The sequence below is a fragment of the Scyliorhinus torazame genome, chromosome 2 (genome assembly GCF_047496885.1).
Source record: "Scyliorhinus torazame isolate Kashiwa2021f chromosome 2, sScyTor2.1, whole genome shotgun sequence".
Taxonomy (NCBI): Eukaryota; Metazoa; Chordata; class Chondrichthyes; order Carcharhiniformes; family Scyliorhinidae; genus Scyliorhinus; species Scyliorhinus torazame.
Window position 1 is genome coordinate 254,362,279 of NC_092708.1, and position 18,174 is coordinate 254,380,452.

The 18,174-nt window shown below is 42.7% G+C and overlaps 1 protein-coding gene across 2 annotated transcripts in view; it reads right to left on the reverse strand.

The window, feature by feature from the left end:
• Positions 1-18,174, reverse strand: part of ltk (leukocyte receptor tyrosine kinase) — a 381,725-nt gene that overhangs the window by 109,501 nt on the left and 254,050 nt on the right. The gene's annotated exons all lie outside the window — the stretch shown is intronic.

Below are 18,174 nucleotides of genomic sequence, written 5' to 3' on the forward strand. Positions count from 1 at the left end.
AATACAGAGACAAACTCATCACACTGACAATACAGAGACAAACTCATCACACTGACAATACAGAGACAAACTCATCACACTGACAATACAGAGACAAACCCATCACACTGACAATACAGAGACAAACCCATCACACTGACAATACAGAGACAAACCCATCACACTGACAATACAGAGACAAACCCATCACACTGACAACACAGAGACAAACCCATCACACTGACAATACAGAGACAAACCCATCACACTGACAATAGAGACAAACCCATCACACTGACAATACAGAGACAAACACATCACACTGACAATACAGAGACAGACCCATCACACTGACAATACAGAGACAAACTCATCACACTGACAATACAGAGACAAACCCATCACACTGACAATACAGAGACAAACCCATCACACTGACAATAGAGACAAACACATGACACTGACAATACAGAGACAAACCCATCACACTGACAATACAGAGACAACCCCATCACACTGACAATACAGAGACAAACCCATCAGACTGACAATAGAGACAAACCCATCACACTGACAACAGAGACAAACCCATCATACTGACAATACAGAGACAAACCCATCACACTGGCAATAGAGACAAACCCATCGCACTGACAACAGAGACAAACCCATGACACTGACAAGAGAGACAAACCCATCACACTGACAATACAGAGACAAACCCATCACACTGACAATAGAAACAAACCCATCACACTGACAATACAGAGACAAACCCATCACACTGACAACACAGAGACAAACCCATCACACTGACAATACAGAGACAAACCCATCACACTGACAATAGAGACAAACCCATCACACTGACAATACAGAGACAAACACATCACACTGACAATACAGAGACAGACCCATCACACTGACAATACAGAGACAAACTCATCACACTGACAATACAGAGACAAACCCATCACACTGACAATACAGAGACAAACCCATCACACTGACAATAGAGACAAACACATGACACTGACAATAGAGAGACAAACCCATCACACTGACAATACAGAGACAACCCCATCACACTGACAATACAGAGACAAACCCATCAGACTGACAATAGAGACAAACCCATCACACTGACAACAGAGACAAACCCATCATACTGACAATACAGAGACAAACCCATCACACTGGCAATAGAGACAAACCCATCGCACTGACAACAAAGACAAACCCATGACACTGACAAGAGAGACAAACCCATCACACTGACAATACAGAGACAAACCCATCACACTGACAATAGAAACAAACCCATCACACTGACAATACAGAGACAAACCCATCAGACAGACAATACAGAGACAAACCCATCACACTGACAAGAGAGACAAACCCATCACACTGACAATACAGAGACAAACCCATCACACTGACAATAGAGACAAACCCATCACACTGACAACAGAGACAAACCCATCACACTGACAAGAGAGACAAATCCATCACACTGACAATACAGAGACAAACACATCACACTGACAATACAGAGACAAACCCATCACACTGACAATAGAGACAAACCCATGACACTGACAAGAGAGACAAACCCATGACACTGACAATAGAGACAAACCCATCGCACTGACAATAGAGACAAAGGTCCATCACACTGACAATAGAGACAAACCCATCGCACTGACAACAGAGACAAACCCATCACACTGACAATAGGGACAAAGGTCCATCACACTGACAATACAGAGAAAAACCCATCACACTGACAATACAGGGACAAACCCATCACACTGACAATACAGAGACAAACCCATCACACTGACAATACAGAGACAAACACATCACACTGACAATACAGAGACAAACCCATCACACTGACAATACAGAGACAAACCCATCATCGACAAGACAGAGACAAACCCATCACACTGACAATACAGAGACAAACCCATCACACTGACAATAGAGACAGACCCATCACACTGACAATAGAGACAAACCCATCACACTGACAATAGAGACAGACCCATCACACTGACAATAGAGACAGACCCATCACACTGAAAATACAGACACAAACCTATCACACTGACAATACAGAGACAAACCCATCACACTGACAATACAGAGACAAACCCATCACACTGACAATACAGAGACAGACCCATCACACTGACAATACAGGGACAAACCAATCACACTGACTATACAGAGACAAACCCATCAGACTGACAATAGAGACAAACCCATCACACTGACAATAGAGACAAACCCATCACACTGACAATACAGAGACAAAGTCATCACACTGACAATACAGAGACAAACCCATCACACTGACAATAGAGACAAACCCATCACACTGGCAATAGAGAGACAAACCCATCACACTGACAATACAGAGACAAACCCATCACACTGACAATAGAGACAAACCCATCACACTGGCAATAGAGAGACAAACCCATCACACTGACAATACAGAGACAAACCCATCACACTGACAATAGAGACAAACCCATCACACTGACAATAGAGACAAACCCATCACACTGACAATAGAGACAAACCCATCACACTGACAATAGAGACAAACCCATCACACTGACAATACAGAGACAAAGTCATCACACTGACAATACAGAGACAAACCCATCACACTGACAATACAGAGACAGACCCATCACACTGACAATACAGAGACAAACTCATCACACTGACAATACAGAGACAAACTCATCACACTGACAATACAGAGACAAACTCATCACACTGACAATACAGAGACAAACTCATCACACTGACAATACAGAGACAAACTCATCACACTGACAATACAGAGACAAACTCATCACACTGACAATACAGAGACAAACCCATCACACTGACAATACAGAGACAAACCCATCACACTGACAGTACAGAGACAAACCCATCACACTGACAATACAGAGACAAACCCATCACACTGACAACACAGAGACAAACCCATCACACTGACAATACAGAGACAAACCCATCACACTGACAATAGAGACAAACCCATCACACTGACAATACAGAGACAAACCCATCACACTGACAGTACAGAGACAGACCCATCACACTGACAATACAGAGACAAACCCATCACACTGACAATACAGAGACAAACCCATCACACTGACAATAGAGACAAACCCATCACACTGACAATACAGAGACAAACACATCACACTGACAATACAGAGACAGACCCATCACACTGACAATACAGAGACAAACTCATCACACTGACAATACAGAGACAAACCCATCACACTGACAATACAGAGACAAACCCATCACACTGACAATAGAGACAAACACATGACACTGACAATACAGAGACAAACCCATCACACTGACAATACAGAGACAACCCCATCACACTGACAATACAGAGACAAACCCATCAGACTGACAATAGAGACAAACCCATCACACTGACAACAGAGACAAACCCATCACACTGACAATACAGAGACAAACCCATCACACTGGCAATAGAGACAAACCCATCGCACTGACAACAGAGACAAACCCATGACACTGACAAGAGAGACAAACCCATCACACTGACAATACAGAGACAAACCCATCACACTGACAATAGAAACAAACCCATCACACTGACAATACAGAGACAAACCCATCAGACAGACAATACAGAGACAAACCCATCACACTGACAAGAGAGACAAACCCATCACACTGACAATACAGAGACAAACCCATCACACTGACAATAGAGACAAACCCATCACACTGACAACAGAGACAAACCCATCACACTGACAAGAGAGACAAACCCATCACACTGACAATACAGAGACAAACACATCACACTGACAATACAGAGACAAACCCATCACACTGACAATAGAGACAAACCCATGACACTGACAATAGAGACAAACCCATGACACTGACAATAGAGACAAACCCATCGCACTGACAATAGAGAAAAAGGTCCATCACACTGACAATAGAGACAAACCCATCGCACTGACAACAGAGACAAACCCATCACACTGACAATAGGGACAAAGGTCCATCACACTGACAATACAGAGACAAACCCATCACACTGACAATACAGGGACAAACCCATCACACTGACAATACGGAGACAAACCCATCACACTGACAATACAGAGACAAACACATCACACTGACAATACAGAGACAAACCCATCACACTGACAATACAGAGACAAACCCATCATCGACAAGACAGAGACAAACCCATCACACTGACAATACAGAGACAAACCCATCACACTGACAATAGAGACAGACCCATCACACTGACAATAGAGACAAACCCATCACACTGACAATAGAGACAGACCCATCACACTGACAATAGAGACAGACCCATCACACTGAAAATACAGAGACAAACCTATCACACTGACAATACAGAGACAAACCCATCACACTGACAATACAGAGACAAACCCATCACACTGACAATACAGAGACAGACCCATCACACTGACAATACAGGGACAAACCCATCACACTGACTATACAGAGACAAACCCATCAGACTGACAATAGAGACAAACCCATCACACTGACAATAGAGACAATCCCATCACACTGACAATAGAGACAAACCCATCACACTGACAATAGAGACAAACCCATCACACTGACAATAGAGACAAACCCATCACACTGACAATACAGAGACAAACCCATCACACTGACAATACAGAGACAAACCCACCACAGTGACAATACAGAGACAACCCATCACACTGACAATACAGAGACAAACCCATCACACTGACAATACAGAGACAAACCCATCACACTGACAATACAGAGACAAACCCACCACACTGACAATACAGAGACAACCCCATCACACTGACAATACAGAGACAAACGTCCATCACACTGTCAATACAGAGACACACCCATCACACTGACAATACAGAGACAAACCCATCACACTGACAATACAGAGACAAACCCATCACACTGACAATACAGAGACAAACCCATCATAGTGACAATACAGAGACAAACCCATCACACTGACAATACAGTGACAAACCCATCACACTAACAATCGAGACAAACCCATCACACTGACAATACAGAGACAAACCCATCACACTAACAATCGAGACAAACCCACCACACTGACAATACAGAGACAAACCCCATCACACTGACAATACAGAGACAAACGTCCATCACACTGACGATACAGAAACAAACGTCCATCACACTGACAATACAGAGACAAACCCATCACACTGACAAGACAGAAACAAACGTCCATCACACTGACAATACAGAGACAAACCCATCACACTGACAAGACAGAGACAAACCCATCACACTGACAATACAGAGACAAACCCATCACACTGACAATACAGAGACAGACCCATCACACTGACAATACAGAGACAAACCCATTACACTGACAATACAGAAACAAACCCACCACACTGACAATACAGAGACAAACCCCATCACACTGACAATACAGAGACAAACCCATCACACTCACAATGCAGAGACAAACCCATCACACTGACAATACAGAGACAAACCCATCACACTGACAATACAGAGACAAACCCATCACAATGACAATACAGAGACAAACCCATCACGCTGACAATACAGAGACAAACCCATCACACTGACAATACAGAGACAAACCCATCACACTGACAATACAGAGACAAACCCATCACACTGACAATACAGAGACAAACCCATCACACTGACAATAGAGATAAAGGTTCATCACACTGACAATACAGAGACAAACCCATCACACTGACAATAGAGACAAACCCATCACACTGACAATACAGAGACAAACCCATCACACTGACAATACAGAGACAAACCCATCACAGTGACAATACAGAAACAAACCCATCACACTGACAATACAGAGTCAAACCCATCACACTGACAATACAGAGAAAAACCCATCACACTGACAATACAGAGACAAACCCATCACACTAACAATACAGAGACAAACCCATCACACTGACAATACAGAGACAAACCCATCACACTGACAATAGAGATAAAGGTTCATCACACTGACAATACAGAGACAAACCCATCACACTGACAATACAGAGACAAACCCATCACACTGACAATACAGAGACAAACCCATCATACTGACAATAGAGATAAAGGTTCATCACACTGAGAATACAGAGACAATCCCATCACACTGACAATACAGAGACAAACCCATCACACTGACAATACGGAGACAAACCCTTCACACTGACAATACAGAGACAAACGTCCATCACACTGACAATGCAGAGACAAACCCATCACACTGACAATAGACAAACCCATCACACTGACAATACAGAGACCAACGTCCATCACACTGACAATAGAGACAAACCCATAACGGTGACAATACAGAGACAAAGCCATCACACTGACAATACAGAGACAAACCCATCACACTGACAATACAGAGACAACCCCATTCCACTGACAATACAGAGGCAAACGTCCATCACACTGACAATAGAGACAAACCCATCACACTGACAATACAGAGACAAACCCATCACACTGACAATACAGAGACAAACGCATCACACTGACAATACAGAGACAAACCCATCAGACTGACAATAGAGACAAACGTCCATCACACTGACAATCGAGACAACCCCATCACACTGACAATACAGAGACAAACCCATCACACTGACAATACAGAGACAAACCCATCACACTGACAATACAGAGACAAACCCATCACACTGACAATAGAGACAAACCTGTCACACTGACAATACAGAGACAAACCCATCACACTGACAACTGAGACAAACCCATCACACTGACAATAGAGACAAACGTCCATCACAATGACAATAGAGACAAACCCATCACTCTGACAATAGAGACAAACCCATCACACTGACAATAGAGATAAAACCATCACACTGACAATAGAGACAAACGTCCATCACACTGACAATAGAGACAAACCCATCACTCTGACAATAGAGACAAACCCATCACACTGACAATACAGAGACAAATCCATCACACTGACAATAGAGACAGACCCATCACACTGACAATAGAGACAAACCCATCACACTGACAAGAGAGACAACCCCTTCACACTGACAACAGAGACAAACCCATCACACTGACAATAGAGACAGACCCATCACACTGAAAATACAGAGACAGACCCATCACATTGACAATAGAGACAAACCCATCACACTTACAATAGAGACAAACCCATCACACTGATTATAGAGACAAACGTCCATCACACTGACAATAGGGAGACAAACGTCCTTCACACTGACAGTAGAGACAAATGCCCATCACACTGACAGGAAAGACAAACGTCCATCAAACTGAGAATACAGAGACAAACTGATCACACTGACAATACAGAGACAAACCGATCACACTGACAATACAGGGACAAACCCATCACACTGACAATACAGAGACAAACCCATCACACTGCCAATAGAGACAAACCCATCACACTGACAATACAGAGAGAAACCCATCACACTGACAATACAGAGACAACCCCATCACACTGACAATACAGAGACAAACGTCCATCACACTGACAATAGAGACAAACCCATCACACTGACAATACAGAGACAAACCCATCACACTGACAATACAGAGACAACGCCTTCACACTGACAATACAGAGACTAACGTCCATCACACTGTCAATACAGCGACAAACCCATCACACTGACAATACAGGGACAAACCCATCACACTGACAATACAGAGACAAACCCATAACACTGACAATACAGAGACAAACCCATCACACTGACAATACAGAGACAAACCCATAACACTGAAAATAGAAACGAACCCATCACACTGACAATACAGAAGCAAACAGATCACACTGACAATAGAGACAAAACCATCACACTGACAATACAGAGAAAACCCCATCACACTGACAATACAGAGACAAACACATCACACTGACAATACAGAGACAAACCCATCACACTGACAATACAGAGACAATCCCATCACACTGACAATAGAGACAAACCCATCACACTGACAATACAGAGACAAACGCACCACACTGACAATACAGAGACAAACCCATCAGACTGACAATAGAGACAAACGTCCATCACAATGACAATAGAGACAAACCCATCACACTGACAATAGAGACAAACCCATCACACTGACAATAGAGACAAACGTCCATCACACTGACAATAGAGACAAACCCATCACTCTGACAATAGAGACAAACCCATCACACTGACAATACAGAGACAAATCCATCACACTGACAATAGAGACAGATCCATCACACTGACAATAGAGACAAACCAATCACACTGACAATACAGAGACAAACCCATCACACTGACAAGACAGAGACAAACCAATCACACTGACAATACAGAGACAAACCCATCACACTGAAAATACAGAGACAAACCCATCACACTGACAATACAGTGACAAACACATCACACTAACAATCGAGACAAACCCACCACACTGACAATACAGAGACAAACCCATTACACTGACAATACAGAAACAAACCCACCACACTGACAATACAGAGACAAACCCCATCACACTGACAATACAGAGACAAACCCATCACACTCACAATGCAGAGACAAACCCATCACACTGACAATACAGAGACAAACCCATCACACTGACAATACAGAGACAAACCCATCACAATGACAATACAGAGACAAACCCATCACACTGACAATACAGAGACAAACCCATCACACTGACAATACAGAGACAAACCCATCACACTGACAATACAGAGACAAACCCATCACACTGACAATACAGAGACAAACCCATCACACTGACAATAGAGATAAAGGTTCATCACACTGACAATACAGAGACAAACCCATCACACTGACAATAGAGACAAACCCATCACACTGACAATACAGAGACAAACCCATCACACTGACAATACAGAGACAAACCCATCACACTGACAATACAGAGACAAACCCATCACACTGACAATACAGAGACAAACCCATCATAGTGACAATACAGAGACAAACCCATCACACTGACAATACAGTGACAAACCCATCACACTAACAATCGAGACAAACCCATCACACTGACAATACAGAGACAAACCCATCACACTAACAATCGAGACAAACCCACCACACTGACAATACAGAGACAAACCCCATCACACTGACAATACAGAGACAAACGTCCATCACACTGACGATACAGAAACAAACGTCCATCACACTGACAATACAGAGACAAACCCATCACACTGACAAGACAGAAACAAACGTCCATCACACTGACAATACAGAGACAAACCCATCACACTGACAAGACAGAGACAAACCCATCACACTGACAATACAGAGACAAACCCATCACACTGACAATACAGAGACAAACCCATCACACTGACAATCCAGAGACAGACCCATCACACTGACAATACAGAGACAAACCCATTACACTGACAATACAGAAACAAACCCACCACACTGACAATACAGAGACAAACCCCATCACACTGACAATACAGAGACAAACCCATCACACTCACAATGCAGAGACAAACCCATCACACTGACAATACAGAGACAAACCCATCACACTGACAATACAGAGACAAACCCATCACAATGACAATACAGAGACAAACCCATCACGCTGACAATACAGAGACAAACCCATCACACTGACAATACAGAGACAAACCCATCACACTGACAATACAGAGACAAACCCATCACACTGACAATACAGAGACAAACCCATCACACTGACAATAGAGATAAAGGTTCATCACACTGACAATACAGAGACAAACCCATCACACTGACAATAGTGACAAACCCATCACACTGACAATACAGAGACAAACCCATCACACTGACAATACAGAGACAAACCCATCACAGTGACAATACAGAGACAAACCCATCACACTGACAATACAGAGTCAAACCCATCACACTGACAATACAGAGAAAAACCCATCACACTGACAATACAGAGACAAACCCATCACACTAACAATACAGAGACAAACCCATCACACTGACAATACAGAGACAAACCCATCACACTGACAATAGAGATAAAGGTTCATCACACTGACAATACAGAGACAAACCCATCACACTGACAATACAGAGACAAACCCATCACACTGACAATACAGAGACAAACCCATCATACTGACAATAGAGATAAAGGTTCATCACACTGAGAATACAGAGACAATCCCATCACACTGACAATACAGAGACAAACCCATCACACTGACAATACGGAGACAAACCCTTCACACTGACAATACAGAGACAAACGTCCATCACACTAACAATGCAGAGACAAACCCATCACACTGACAATAGACAAACCCATCACACTGACAATACAGAGACCAACGTCCATCACACTGACAATAGAGACAAACCCATAACGGTGACAATACAGAGACAAAGCCATCACACTGACAATACAGAGACAAACCCATCACACTGACAATACAGAGACAACCCCATCACACTGACAATACAGAGGCAAACGTCCATCACACTGACAATAGAGACAAACCCATCACACTGACAATACAGAGACAAACCCATCACACTGACAATACAGAGACAAACGCATCACACTGACAATACAGAGACAAACCCATCAGACTGACAATAGAGACAAACGTCCATCACACTGACAATCGAGACAACCCCATCACACTGACAATACAGAGACAAACCCATCACACTGACAATACAGAGACAAACCCATCACACTGACAATACAGAGACAAACCCATCACACTGACAATAGAGACAAACCTATCACACTGACAATACAGAGACAAACCCATCACACTGACAACTGAGACAAACCCATCACACTGACAATAGAGACAAACGTCCATCACAATGACAATAGAGACAAACCCATCACTCTGACAATAGAGACAAACCCATCACACTGACAATAGAGATAAACCCATCACACTGACAATAGAGACAAACGTCCATCACACTGACAATAGAGACAAACCCATCACTCTGACAATAGAGACAAACCCATCACACTGACAATACAGAGACAAATCCATCACACCGACAATAGAGACAGACCCATCACACTGACAATAGAGACAAACCCATCACACTGACAAGAGAGACAACCCCTTCACACTGACAACAGAGACAAACCCATCACACTGACAATAGAGACAGACCCATCACACTGAAAATACAGAGACAGACCCATCACATTGACAATAGAGACAAACCCATCACACTTACAATAGAGACAAACCCATCACACTGATTATAGAGACAAACGTCCATCACACTGACAATAGGGAGACAAACGTCCTTCACACTGACAGTAGAGACAAATGCCCATCACACTGACAGGAAAGACAAACGTCCATCAAACTGAGAATACAGAGACAAACTGATCACACTGACAATACAGAGACAAACCGATCACACTGACAATACAGGGACAAACCCATCACACTGACAATACAGAGACAAACCCATCACACTGCCAATAGAGACAAACCCATCACACTGACAATACAGAGAGAAACCCATCACACTGACAATACAGAGACAACCCCATCACACTGACAATACAGAGACAAACGTCCATCACACTGACAATAGAGACAAACCCATCACACTGACAATACAGAGACAAACCCATCACACTGACAATACAGAGACAACGCCTTCACACTGACAATACAGAGACTAACGTCCATCACACTGTCAATACAGCGACAAACCCATCACACTGACAATACAGAGACAAACCCATCACACTGACAATACAGAGACAAACCCATAACACTGACAATACAGAGACAAACCCATCACACTGACAATACAGAGACAAACCCATCACACTGACAATACAGAGACAAACCCATAACACTGAAAATAGAAACGAACCCATCACACTGACAATACAGAAGCAAACAGATCACACTGACAATAGAGACAAAACCATCACACTGACAATACAGAGAAAACCCCATCACACTGACAATACAGAGACAAACACATCACACTGACAATACAGAGACAAACCCATCACACTGACAATACAGAGACAATCCCATCACACTGACAATAGAGACAAACCCATCACACTGACAATACAGAGACAAACGCACCACACTGACAATACAGAGACAAACCCATCAGACTGACAATAGAGACAAACGTCCATCACAATGACAATAGAGACAAACCCATCACACTGACAATAGAGACAAACCCATCACACTGACAATAGAGACAAACGTCCATCACACTGACAATAGAGACAAACCCATCACTCTGACAATAGAGACAAACCCATCACACTGACAATACAGAGACAAATCCATCACACTGACAATAGAGACAGATCCATCACACTGACAATAGAGACAAGCCAATCACACTGACAATACAGAGACAAACCCATCACACTGACAAGACAGAGACAAACCAATCACACTGACAATACAGAGACAAACCCATCACACTGACAATACAGAGACAAACCCATCACACTGACAATACAGTGACAAACACATCACACTAACAATCGAGACAAACCCACCACACTGACAATACAGAGACAAACCCATTACACTGACAATACAGAAACAAACCCACCACACTGACAATACAGAGACAAACCCCATCACACTGACAATACAGAGACAAACCCATCACACTCACAATGCAGAGACAAACCCATCACACTGACAATACAGAGACAAACCCATCACACTGACAATACAGAGACAAACCCATCACAATGACAATACAGAGACAAACCCATCACACTGACAATACAGAGACAAACCCATCACACTGACAATACAGAGACAAACGTCCATAACACTCTTAATAGAGACAAACCCATCACACTGACAATACAGAGACAAACCCATCACACTGACAATACAGAGACAAACGCATCACACTGACAATACAGAGACAAACCCATCAGACTGACAATAGAGACAAACGTCCATCACACTGACAATCGAGACAACCCCATCACACAGACAATACAGAGACAAACCCATCACACTGACAGTACAGAGACAAACCCATCACACTGACAATACAGAGACAAACCCATCACACTGACAATAGAGACAAACCTATCACACTGACAATACAGAGACAAACCCATCACACTGACAACTGAGACAAACCCATCACACTGACAATAGAGACAAACGTCCATCACAATGACAATAGAGACAAACCCATCACTCTGACAATAGAGACAAACCCATCACACTGACAATAGAGATAAACCCATCACACTGACAATAGAGATAAACCCATCACACTGACAATAGAGACAAACGTCCATCACACTGACAATAGAGACAAACCCATCACTCTGACAATAGAGACAAACCCATCACACTGACAATACAGAGACAAATCCATCACACTGACAATAGAGACAGACCCATCACACTGACAATAGAGACAAACCCATCACACTGACAAGAGAGACAACCCCTTCACACTGACAACAGAGACAAACCTATCACACTGACAATAGAGACAGACCCATCACACTGAAAATACAGAGACAGACCCATCACATTGACAATAGAGACAAACCCATCACACTTACAATAGAGACAAACCCATCACACTGATAATAGAGACAAATGCCCATCACACTGACAGGAAAGACAAACGTCGATCAAACTGAGAATACAGAGACAAACTGATCACACTGACAATACAGAGACAAACCGATCACACTGACAATACAGGGACAAACCCATCACACTGACAATACAGAGACAAACCCATCACACTGCCAATAGAGACAAACCCATCACACTGACAATACAGAGAGAAACCCATCACACTGACAATACAGAGACAACCCCATCACACTGACAATACAGAGACAAACGTCCATCACACGGACAATAGAGACAAACTCATCACACTAACAATACAGAGACAAACCCATCACACTGACAATACAGAGACAACGCCTTCACACTGACAATACAGAGACTAACGTCCATCACACTGTCAATACAGCGACAAACCCATCACACTGACAATACAGAGACAAACCCATCACACTGACAATACAGAGACAAACCCATAACACTGACAATACAGAGACAAACCCATCACACTGACAATACAGAGACAAACCCATAACACTGAAAATAGAAACGAACCCATCACACTGACAATACAGAAGCAAACAGATCACACTGACAATAGAGACAAAACCATCACACTGACAATACAGAGAAAACCCCATCACACTGACAATACAGAGACAAACCCATCACACTGACAATACAGAGACAAACCCATCACACTGACAATACAGAGACAATCCCATCACACTGACAATAGAGACAAACCCATCACACTGACAATACAGAGACAAACGCATCACACTGACAATACAGAGACAAACCCATCAGACTGACAATAGAGACAAACGTCCATCACAATGACAATAGAGACAAACCCATCACTCTGACAATAGAGACAAACCCATCACACTGACAATAGAGACAAACGTCCATCACACTGACAATAGAGACAAACCCATCACTCTGACAATAGAGACAAACCCATCACACTGACAATACAGAGACAAATCCATCACACTGACAATAGAGACAGATCCATCACACTGACAATAGAGACAAACCAATCACACTGACAATACAGAGACAAACCCATCACACTGACAAGACAGAGACAAACCAATCACACTGACAATACAGAGACAAACCCATCACACTGACAATACAGAGACAAACCCATCACACTGACAATACAGTGACAAACACATCACACTAACAATCGAGACAAACCCACCACACTGACAATACAGAGACAAGCCCATCACACTGACAATAGAGATAAAGGTTCATCACACTGACAATACAGAGACAAACCTATCACACTGACAATACAGAGACAAACCCATCACACTGACAATACAGAGACAAACCCATCATACTGACAATAGAGATAAAGGTTCATCACACTGAGAATACAGAGACAATCCCATCACACTGACAATACAGAGACAAACCCATCACACTGACAATACGGAGACAAACCCATCACACTGACAATACAGAGACAAACGTCCATCACACTGACAATACAGAGACAAACCCATCACACTGACAATAGACAAACCCATCACACTGACAATACAGAGACAAACATCCATCACACTGACAATAGAGACAAACCCATAACGGTGACAATACATGGACAAAGCCATCACACTGACAATACAGAGACAAACCCATCACACTGACAATACAGAGACAACCCCATCACACTGACAATACAGAGGCAAACGTCCATAACACTGACAATAGAGACAAACCCATCACACTGACAATACAGAGACAAACCCATCACACTGACAACACAGAGACAAACGCATCACACTGACAATACAGAGACAAACCCATCACACTGACAATAGAGACAAACGTCCATCACACTGACAATCGAGACAACCCCATCACACAGACAATACAGAGACAAACCCATCACACTGACAATACAGAGACAAACCCATCACACTGACAATACAGAGACAAACCCATCACACTGACAATAGAGACAAACCTATCACACTGACAATACAGAGACAAACCCATCACACTGACAACTGAGACAAACCCATCACACTGACAATAGAGACAAACGTCCATCACAATGACAATAGAGACAAACCCATCACTCTGACAATAGAGACAAACCCATCACACTGACAATAGAGATAAACCCATCACACTGACAATAGAGACAAACGTCCATCACACTGACAATAGAGACAAACCCATCACTCTGACAATAGATACAAACCCATCACACTGACAATACAGAGACAAATCCATCACACTGACAATAGAGACAGACCCATCACACTGACAATAGAGACAAACCCATCACACTGACAAGAGAGACAACCCCTTCACACTGACAACAGAGACAAACCCATCACACTGACAATAGAGACAGACCCATCACACTGAAAATACAGAGACAGACCCATCACATTGACAATAGAGACAAACCCATCACACTTACAATAGAGACAAACCCATCACACTGATTATAGAGACAAACGTCCATCACACTGACAATAGGGAGACAAACGTCCTTCACACTGACAGTAGAGACAAATGCCCATCACACTGACAGGAAAGACAAACGTCCATCAAACTGAGAATACAGAGACAAACTGATCACACTGACAATACAGAGACAAACCGATCACACTGACAATACAGGGACAAACCCATCACACTGACAATACAGAGACAAACCCATCACACTGCCAATAGAGACAAACCCATCACACTGACAATACAGAGAGAAACCCATCACACTGACAATACAGAGACAACCCCATCACACTGACAATACAGAGACAAACGTCCATCACACGGACAATAGAGACAAACCCATCACACTGACAATACAGAGACAAACCCATCACACTGACAATACAGAGACAACGCCTTCACACTGACAATACAGAGACTAACGTCCATCACACTGTCAATACAGCGACAAACCCATCACACTGACAATACAGAGACAAACCCATCACACTGACAATACAGAGACAAACCCATAACACTGACAATACAGAGACAAACCCATCACACTGACAATACAGAGACAAACCCATAACACTGAAAATAGAAACGAACCCATCACACTGACAATACAGAAGCAAACAGATCACACTGACAATAGAGACAAAACCATCACACTGACAATACAGAGAAAACCCCATCACACTGACAATACAGAGACAAACCCATCACACTGACAATAGAGAGACAAACCCATCACACTGACAATACAGAGACAATCCCATCACACTGACAATAGAGACAAACCCATCACACTGACAATACAGAGACAAACGCATCACACTGACAATACAGAGACAAACCCATCAGACTGACAATAGAGACAAACGTCCATCACAATGACAATAGAGACAAACCCATCACTCTGACAATAGAGACAAACCCATCACACTGACAATAGAGACAAACGTCCATCACACTGACAATAGAGACAAACCCATCACTCTGACAATAGAGACAAACCCATCACACTGACAATACAGAGACAAATCCATCACACTGACAATAGAGACAGATCCATCACACTGACAATAGAGACAAACCAATCACACTGACAATACAGAGACAAACCCATCACACTGACAAGACAGAGACAAACCAATCACACTGACAATACAGAGACAAACCCATCACACTGACAATACAGAGACAAACCCATCACACTGACAATACAGTGACAAACACATCACACTAACAATCGAGACAAACCCACCACACTGACAATACAGAGACAAATCCATTACACTGACAATAGAGATAAAGGTTCATCACACTGACAATACAGAGACAAACCCATCACACTGACAATAGAGACAAACCCATCACACTGACAACACAGAGACAAACCAATCACACTGACAATACAGAGACAAACCCATCACACTGACAATACAGAGACAAACCCATCACACTGACAATACAGAGACAAACCCATCACACTGACAATACAGAGAAAAATCCATCACACTGACAATACAGAGACAAACCCATCACACTAACAATACAGAGACAAACCCATCACACTGACAATACAGAGACAAGCCCATCACACTGACAATAGAGATAAAGGTTCATCACACTGACAATACAGAGACAAACCCATCACACTGACAATACAGAGACAAACCCATCACACTGACAATACAGAGACAAACCCATCATACTGACAATAGAGAGAAAGGTTCATCACACTGAGAATACAGAGACAATCCCATCACACTGACAATACAGAGAGAAACCCATCACACTGACAATACGGAGACAAACCCATCACACTGACAATACAGAGACAAACGTCCATCACACTGACAATAGAGACAAACCCATAACGGTGACAATACATGGACAAAGCCATCACACTGACAATACAGAGACAAACCCATCACACT